This window comes from Canis lupus, chromosome 9 (genome assembly GCF_011100685.1).
Source record: "Canis lupus familiaris isolate Mischka breed German Shepherd chromosome 9, alternate assembly UU_Cfam_GSD_1.0, whole genome shotgun sequence".
NCBI lineage: Eukaryota > Metazoa > Chordata > Mammalia > Carnivora > Canidae > Canis > Canis lupus.
The window spans coordinates 27,154,617-27,163,620 of record NC_049230.1 but is presented as its reverse complement, the minus strand read 5'-3'; the positions used below and the strand labels follow the sequence as shown (position 1 = coordinate 27,163,620).

General features: G+C 42.2%; 1 long non-coding RNA gene across 2 annotated transcripts in view; it reads right to left on the bottom strand.

The window, feature by feature from the left end:
- Window positions 1–561: 561 nt before the first annotated feature.
- Window positions 562–9,004, bottom strand: part of LOC119873430 — a 44,972-nt gene continuing 36,529 nt past the window's right edge. For both annotated transcript variants that reach the window (XR_005364045.1, XR_005364046.1), the window contains exons 3-5: window positions 7,939–8,104; window positions 913–1,041; window positions 562–620 (exon numbers count right to left, since the gene is read on the bottom strand). This is a non-coding gene — a long non-coding RNA (uncharacterized LOC119873430). The remainder of the gene's footprint in view (window positions 621–912; window positions 1,042–7,938; window positions 8,105–9,004) is intronic.

The following is a 9,004-nucleotide window of genomic DNA, read 5'->3' as shown; positions in this document are numbered from 1 at the left end:
TTTAACATTGAGGTTCTGCTCTAGTTTTTCCTGCTGAACACTTCATTGTCCCTGTGAAATTCCACCTTGGCTTTACTGCCCATTAGGGTCCATGTGGCTGAATTACTCCCCATAGACTGGATGAGATGGAGCACGGATACTCTTCTCCTCACTCCCTCCCACCCTCCTGCACTCTTGCCCAAACTATTCTTCAAGGAGTCAAAGTGTTCTCTGCCTTCATGGCAGGAGTGAAGCAGCCCAGGTTGCCCTCCTGGTGCAGCTAAGCACCACCCATTCCAACACCCACACTTCCTGCTATCGTGGTATACATGGTAAATGTGCCTTGTGTCTTTGGATAAGCTATTTTCTCTGCCCTAGGAGTCAGTCTGATTCACTTCAGCAAGCACTTACTGAGTGCTTAGATATGCTGTGCCAGACACTTCGTCGAGAATACACAGTTGGGAAGATGAAACCTACCTCAAACCATGGATAGCGGGATCCCTGGGTGGCGCAGCGGTTTAGCGCCTGCCTTTGGCCCAGGGCGCGATCCTGGAGACCCAGGATCGAATCCCACGTCGGGCTCCCGGTGCATGGAGCCTGCTTCTCCCTCTGCCTGTGTCTCTGCCTCTCTCTCTCTGTGACTATCATACATAAATAAAAAATTTAAAAAAAAAAGATTTAAACCATGGATAGTACCAAATCCTATAAATACTATGTTTTTCCTCTACATACATACCTATAATAAAGTTTGATTTATAAATCTGACACAGTAAGAGATTAAAAACAATTAACTAATAATAAAATAGAATTATTATAACAACATATTGTAATTGTAATAAAAGTTATGTGAATGCAGTCTCTCACTCTCAAAATACCTTATTATACTATACTCACCCTTCTTCTTATGAGAATGTGAGAAAATAAAATGCCTACCTGATGAGACAAGGCAAGCTGAATGACTAGGCATCGTGATGTAGCATTAGGCCACTTCTGATCTTCTGACAATAAGTCAGAAGGAAGATCACCTGCTTCTGGACCACGGCTGACCACAGGTAACTGAAACTATAGAGAGCAAAACTGTGGATGAAGGGCAGTGCTATAACCACCAACTACAATAGCTAGCTAGCAAGCATCATGTTGCACATGGGACTTTCGCAGTATAAATGATAGAATAGCCACCCAAACCTGGCTTGAGCAAAAAAAGGAGGATTATTGCCTCTCCTAACTAATAAAGCATCTAGAGCAGCTTAATGTTGGTTTTCTCCATTTATCTCCCCCACCCCAGATCCATTCCCTGCCCTTCTCTATCCTGTTCTGCATGATGGAGGCTGACCTGGGCTCGATCTCTGTCTTTGAGATCATCACCCAACCAATGCAAGTACCAGCAGGAGACTGGAAGGCTTGAGTGAGGGGTGAGGTCAGATTATTTACTTCCTACCAGTCCAACCCCACTTACTCTCTGCGTGGTGAATCTGGCAATGGCTGCCCCCCTCTTTCCCAGGCTAGCCCCTGTCAGGTTCTGGCAACAGTGTTCCCTCAGCCCACCCCTTCAGAACTAAGGGTACCAGTAGCCCCCCTCTGTTGCCAGAGAGAGAGAGAGAGAGCCAGATGAAATGCTGGTAGGGTTAGAGAGAAAAGAGATCACCAGTGGTGGGGACTGACCCTCTGCCGACTCCCTGTGCCAGGAAGTTCTTGTCTCCCTTCTACATCAAAGGCAATTCTCAGCTCTACCCTGCTCGCCATCTCTCACTAAGAGGAAGCCAGCTCTGGTATGTTCCTCTATGGTTCTCTGGACTGTGGCCCTGTTCCAGTGCAGTCACAGGAACATACTTGCTGCCATTTTGTTTTGAAATAATAAGCCACCCCACAAGTTGAAGCTGATGTGCCAAACCTCATCAGAGTCAGTGACTTCTTCCAAAATTATCATAATGGGCATGGATGCATGTCAACTTCCAGATTATCAGAGATCCCATCTCATTCAGCTTAATGCAGCAAACATATTGCATGGAATTATTTGGGAAATTTAAAAGCACCATACAAATAGCAGGCATAATTAATGCTGTATTAAAGGCCTTGCCCTGGGCCCTGTCCATCACTCTGCCCTTTAAGGGAGAAATCCTGTCTCCCATGACAGTATTACATCAAAGGCAGATCCTTCACATCCACTGTCCATTCATCACCTCAGAACTGCCTGCTCCACTCACACCACATCCCAACCCCCTCCAAATTCCAAGCCCTCCTGACCTCATTGCTCTTTCTCCCCTCCCTCTTCTGACTTGAGACCTTCCTGGAGATGATGTTGCCTCTACCCTGCACTGTGAAGGCTTCCCCTGGCTACCCTGTCTCTGCCCACACAATGCAGGGCCTCCCTCTGATCCAGAATGGTCAAGCACTCCTTTCAAGATGCTTTAGGTGCTCATGTCCCCCTGATCCCTAAAAAAGAAAGTGGACAACTCTGGAATACCAAGCCATGATATGACTTCTAAGGAAAATACACTTTACTTTCCAGTGTTCTTGATATTAAGTGGTGGGAGAGGGTAATGAAATACTGCAAGCCCCTAGAAATAGCTCTGTGATTGTGAGACTTGTACACCTGTCTACCAGTATACTCAGAAAGTCTAAAATGATGGCTGATAATCTTGCAGTCAGTTCGTTGTGATCCGTCCAGAGTCAATTTGTTGTTCTTCTGTGCTTTCTCCTCCCTCTGTTTGGATTTCTACATCTATGGCTGTGTAACATAGACATTAAAAGCAAAAGTTATAGAATCATATGACCTATTTTCAAGTTTTGGCACTGTCCCACACTGGCTGTGTGACCTCAGACAACTGACTTAATTTTTGTGAGCTACAATAGTCAAGTGAGAAAAACAACTCTGCCCTACCCACCTCATAGATATCTGAAGCCTGAGACAGTGAAAGAACCCAGTTAGTACTCAAAAAAAATATGAACTATAAAAAAACATATATGAACTATGATTATTTTATTATTATAATTATTATTGATAAAAACCCAGGTGTACGTAAATTCTGTTTTCCTCCCCTTCCCATCACCACACAGCACCTTTCAAGTCACCCTTTGAATGCAGCCACCTACTTTACCCAAGACCACTGGGGAACTATTTTCCTCATAGAGCCCTCTAAAAGAATCACCACTCAGAGCTCATCTCTCCATAGAAACCCAGAGAATAAATAGAAGCAGCAGGTTTTCAGCGGTTTCCACTCTGACTGTTTCAATTAAATTAAATCCCACAAAACTCTTCCATTAGCATGTGGGTGGAGAAGACAGAGATGTCTCAGTGACCTTTGTTCCATGGTTCACTCAGACCTTCCAATTATTTTCAGCTAATATCTGATCTCCTTACCTGGTATTGTTACAAGGAAACTGCACCAATGTCTGTGTGAGGAGATGTGATTAGGACAAATCTGTTATAACCTTAACATCTCTTTCAAGGGCTGAAATTATAAATATGTTTTTCCAAATCATGAAATCCTTTATCAAGTACTTGTCCTTTTCTTCTCCTTGTGGGCTCTCTCCCATAAATACCTTTCCTCTGTTCACAGAGTCTTGATCTTACAGAAAAGTAAGTGGTAAAAGAATAGAAATGGGATTCTCTATCTCAGTTCAGATGAGAATGTGCCAGATATACCATGTATATTCAAAGTCCCATGGCTGTGAAGGCACATCAGAAGTCACTGTGCCATGTATAGGATTCCCAAATCTTTCCCCATGAGGACTTTCGTCAAGAACAGGAATGCGGACAGCAAGATCTCTCATTACCACTCAGTTATAGCCAGGTGGTATCTCAAAGGTCTGGCTTGGCTGGCTGCCGCGGGAAGAGTTTTAACTGCAGTAAGATGAAGACCTCAAGGAACAAGAAAGGAAACTCTATTGTTGGTGTCAAGAGGGGCTATAGGGAGGTAAAGACGAGGATGTTCCTGGTCCTAGCTGGGGCAAGGGAAGTGGCTCTGCATTTGGATCAACACTGAGTATGAAATAGAAAAGTGGTAGCTCTATATTGAGGAAAATGCAGCCTTTTTCAAAGAATGATCTACAGATATACATAAGCCAACATGGAAATATCTCCAAAACACATCATTAGAAGAAAAAAAGCCAGTCACCTTGTATCTACTTATCTACAGTATTCCGCACATACAGAAGACGCACATTAATTTGATTCCAAAAGCAAAAGTAGCAAAAGCAAAAATAAACAAGCAAGGTTACATCAGACTAAAAAGTTTCTACATGACAAAGGAAACCATCAACGAAATGAAAAGGCAACCTACAGAATAAAAGAAAATATTTGCAAATCATATATCTGATAAGGGGTTAATATCCTAAATCTATAAAGAACCCATACAACCCAACAGGAAAAAAATCAAATTTAAAAATAAAGGAACTAAGTAGACATTTTTCCAAAGCAGACATACAAATAGCCAATAGGTACATGAAAATATCCTCAACATCACTCATCAGGAAAATGCAAATCAAAACCACACCTGTTAGAATGGTTGTCAGTGGTGGCAAGGATGTAGAGAAAAGGGAACACTTGTGTACTCTAGGGGGAAATGTAAATTGGTGCAGCCACTATAGAGAACAGTATGGAGGTTCCTCAAAAAATTAAAAATAGACCTACTGTATGTTCTAGCAATTCCACTTCTGAGTATATAACCAAAGGAAGCAAAATCACTATCTCAAAGAGATAGTTGTATCCCCATGTTCATTGCTGCATTATTTACAATAACCAAAACAAAGAAACAACCTAAGTGTCCATCAACAGATGAATGGTTAAAGAAGTTGTGATAGATACATAGATAGAAGAAAGATAGATGATAGATGATAGATGATGATGAAGATAGATAGATGATAGATAAATGATAGATGATTGATAGATGATAGATGATTGATAAATAGATGATAGATGATATAGATAGATAGATAGATAGATAGATAGATAGATAGATAGATAGATAGATAGATAGAGGCATATTATTCAGCCATAAAAAGAAGGAAATCCTGGCATTTGTGACAACATGAACAGACATTGCAGGCAAAAGTGAAACAAATCAGACAAAGACAAATACTATTATGATCTCACTTACATGAGGAATCTAAAAAAGCCAAGCTCATAGAAACAGAGAACAAATTGATAGTTGCCAGAAGTAGAAGGTAGAGGATGGAGGAAATAAGTGGAGTTGATCAAAAGATACAAATTTCCAGATAAATAAGTCCTAGGGAAGTAACGTAGAGCATGATGAGTGTAGTTAACAATACTGTGAGGTATATTTGAAAGTTGCTAAGACAGTCTATCTTAAAAGTTGTTACCACAAGAAAAAAAATCCTGATTGTGAGATGATAAATGTTAACTAAACTTATTTTGATCATTTTACAATATATACATATACCAAATCATTATGTTGTATGCCTTATGCTAATACAATGTCGTATATCAATTTTATCTCAATAAAATGGGGGGAATTTTTTTAATAAAGAAAGAAAATCTCTAAAATTGACATAAAAATGCATGTACATGGAAAATAAAACTACTATATGTACATACATGCATAGAAGAAGATCTGAAAGATTTGACACCAAACGATTCATCGTAGATGCATCTTGGGAGGAACCTGGCCTTGAGTAATGTAGAAAGAGAACTCTGATCCCACCACTTGGGAACTGCTGCATTCTGACATGCCCCATTCTGCATGTGGGAAGTCTCTAACCTTTTCATCTTCCCTTTTATAAGCAAAGACAAGGGTCCCTGGGTGGTTCAGTCAGTTAAGCACCTGCCTTCAGCTCCAGTCATTATCCCAGGATCCTGGGATCAAGCCCCGCATTGGGCTCCCTGCTCAGTGGAGAGCCTGCCTCTCCCTCTCTCTCTGCCACTCCCCCTGCTTATGTTCTGTGTGTGTGTGTGTGTGTGTGTGTATGTGTGTGTCAAATAAATAAGTAAAATCTTATTTAAAAAAAATCAAAGACAATGTCCTTTGCTCCCTCATGCACATGTGTATACACATGCTTCTTGTTGGTGATTCTCAGATGCCACCACTTATGTGCATCATTCTGAAATATTATTTTATTTAACCTAGACACTGAATTTCAGTCTGACTTTTGGGTTCTATCAACATAGAATCACTTTACTGCCTATATCTCCCAAAAACCATTACTCCCTACCCTATTCATTGCCCCCTGTCTGCCAGAGGAGTCCATGCTTGGCACCTTTTTCTAAGCCAGCACTAGCCCCAGGTGACTGCTCAGTGCTTACCTGTACTCCTGCCTCCATGGCCACATTGGCATGTTTCTGCATCCTGGCTGTCCCTACTGTGGTCAGGTCCTACTCAACTTCCACCAAGATTATCGCAAGTGACTCCTAACTGGTCTCCCTGCTCTTACCTAATCTACCCTACATTCCACTCGAGGGTGAGTGATCTAAACCCCAGATGCAGCAACATCGCCACCTGAAATTCTTCAATGGCTCTTGTCACTCCTGAAGTGGTGGTTCTCAAGGTCAGGGTACACCAGAATCACCTGGGAGCTTCTCTAAAATGCAGATCTCTGAGGTGCCTGGGTGACTTGGTTGGTTAAGCATCTGCCTTCGGCTCAGGTCATGATTCCAGGATCCTGCGAAGGAGCCTCACATAGGGCTCCTCGTTATGCAGGGAATCTGCTTCTCTCTCTCCCTCTTCCTCTGGCACTCTCACTCTCTCTCTCTCTCTCTCTCAAATAAATAAATAAAATATTTTTTAAAAATTTAAAAAGAAGAAATCTGCTAATAAAAGACTCAACGATTCAGATCATATAAATAAATAAATAAACAAACAAACAAATAAAATGCAGCTTTCTGGGTGCCTCCTCCAAAGGCTCTGATCCAAGCACCTGGACTTTTAACAAGCACCTAAGACCTATGATTCTGGTGCAGAAAGCATGGGGATCAAACTTTGAAAAACACTAAGTGGAGACTAAGGGAAGCCCTATTTCCTTAGAAAGGTCATCAGACCCTCATAACCCGATTCTTACCTCTCCAGCCTCGCACCTCTCCCACCTCATACATTTCCTGCAACCAACACAGACACGCATTTTGTCTCCCACTCACTGTTCTGCCCCTCAGTGTGGTGTTCTCGACTGTGCCCGTGATGCCCTTTACCCTTCTCTGCCAACACGCTTCATCTGGCTAATGTTCAGACATCCTTCGAAACCCAATTCAGTCAGGCATCACCTCTCCCAGGAAACCTTCCTCAACACTCCCACATTATGTCACATGCCCCATCTTGTCCTCCGAATACTCGAGCTTTGTCAGACAACTGTTACTTCATTTCCTAGGTTTTCTAGATATCCTGGATTCTGAGGTCTTTGCAGGCTGGCCATGTCTTATTCGTCCTCCAGAACAATCACAAAGCCTAGCACACTGTGGGCAGCTCCTCTGGTACACTGCAGACGATTACACAGGGACAATGAAGGTATTTTCTTTGGGGCATGGCAAGTTGTCTGCTGATGGCTGAAAAAGCCACATCAGGGCAAGACTTTAGTTGATGCCTCTCTAAATCCTCAAAAACCAGTTGGTCAAGCAATAATACACATGCTTCCATTTCCATTTCAACCAGAGGATGGTTCTGTTCAACCTCAGGTTTGATGTTTCTTTCCAACCCCAAGGAAACAAAGACTGTGACTCAATACTTTTTAGCAGCAGTTTGGCTCCAGGATTTCAACATTCAAGATGTCATCCACCAAGCTCATGCCACCTGCACTACAATTGAGAAAGAGGATTTTGTCTGGTCCCCCTCAGCAGAGCAGACAGCTTCATACTGGGGGTGATCCTTGCTCATCCCACAACCTCCCTGTGCTACCATGCCATCCCCTGACCATATCCTCACTACCAAATAATTTTGAATTCTGGTAAGTTTTCATAAAGACCCTACTCACTTAGGGGCAAAAGTGAAAAACCCTCCCTCCTTCCTTGCTTACCTGCAACATGAATCCAGAGGTCTTCGATAAATGATTCCATGATGTTCATCTCATTCCTGGAGGATTTGTGCTAACCGGTCATAACTCTGCTCAGTTCCAGGTTATGATTCTTTAACTTGCTGCTATACATTGAGCATCTTTATTTTTCATAATGAGGTTACACTACCTTTCAACCAAAAAAAAAAAAAGCCAATGTATTTTATGTATTAAAATTAAAACTCTGATAGGTTCTCCTCACCTGTTGCTGGATTTTCCAAAGTAACAGATCATATGCAATAAAACAGGGATGTGAACAGGTCTTAATGCAAAAAAAAAAAAAAAGAGAAGTTGAGGATGAAGCAAGTTTTGGAAAGCACTTGATTAAATGATGTTAAGCAGATTTCTCTGCTGCAGAACTTCTTGGGGCCTTCAAAATATGAATGTCCGTGATAAATTTTCAAATGAGGACTAGAGCATGTGATGATACCCAAAGCCATTTGATCTCTGGACATTGTGCAGAACACTTCAAGGGACAGAACACTTGTTTGGAATCTCCGTCCTACAGGAAAAGAGAAGGAAACCTAGGAAGGCTTGCATAGCCTGGCCCAGCCCACCTTCCAGACCTCTCTCCTTCATTCTGCCTTCCTGATCTGTATTCCTTTCCTACTGTGACTGTAACAGATTACGACAACCTTGGTGACCTCAACAATGCAAATGTATTATTTTTCAGTTATAGAAGCTAGAAGTCCGACACAGATATCATGGAAGGAAAGGCAAGGTGTGAGCAGGGCTGTGTTCATTTCTGGAAACTTCAGGGAAGAATGCATTTCCTTCCCTTTTCCAGCTTCCAGAAACCCCTATACCTTCCTTGGCTCAGGGCTCCTCTCTCCATCCTTCTTGAGCTGCATCATTTTACCTCCCTCTCCTGCCTCCACTTTTAAGGACACTTAGGATAACACCTAGGCCACCACGAAGAATCCAGGATAATCTCCCCATTTTAAGGCCAGCTGACTAGGCTTCATTCCACTGACAACTTTACTTCCCTGTGGCAACAGGGAAGTAAAGGTAACTATGTAGGTAACATATT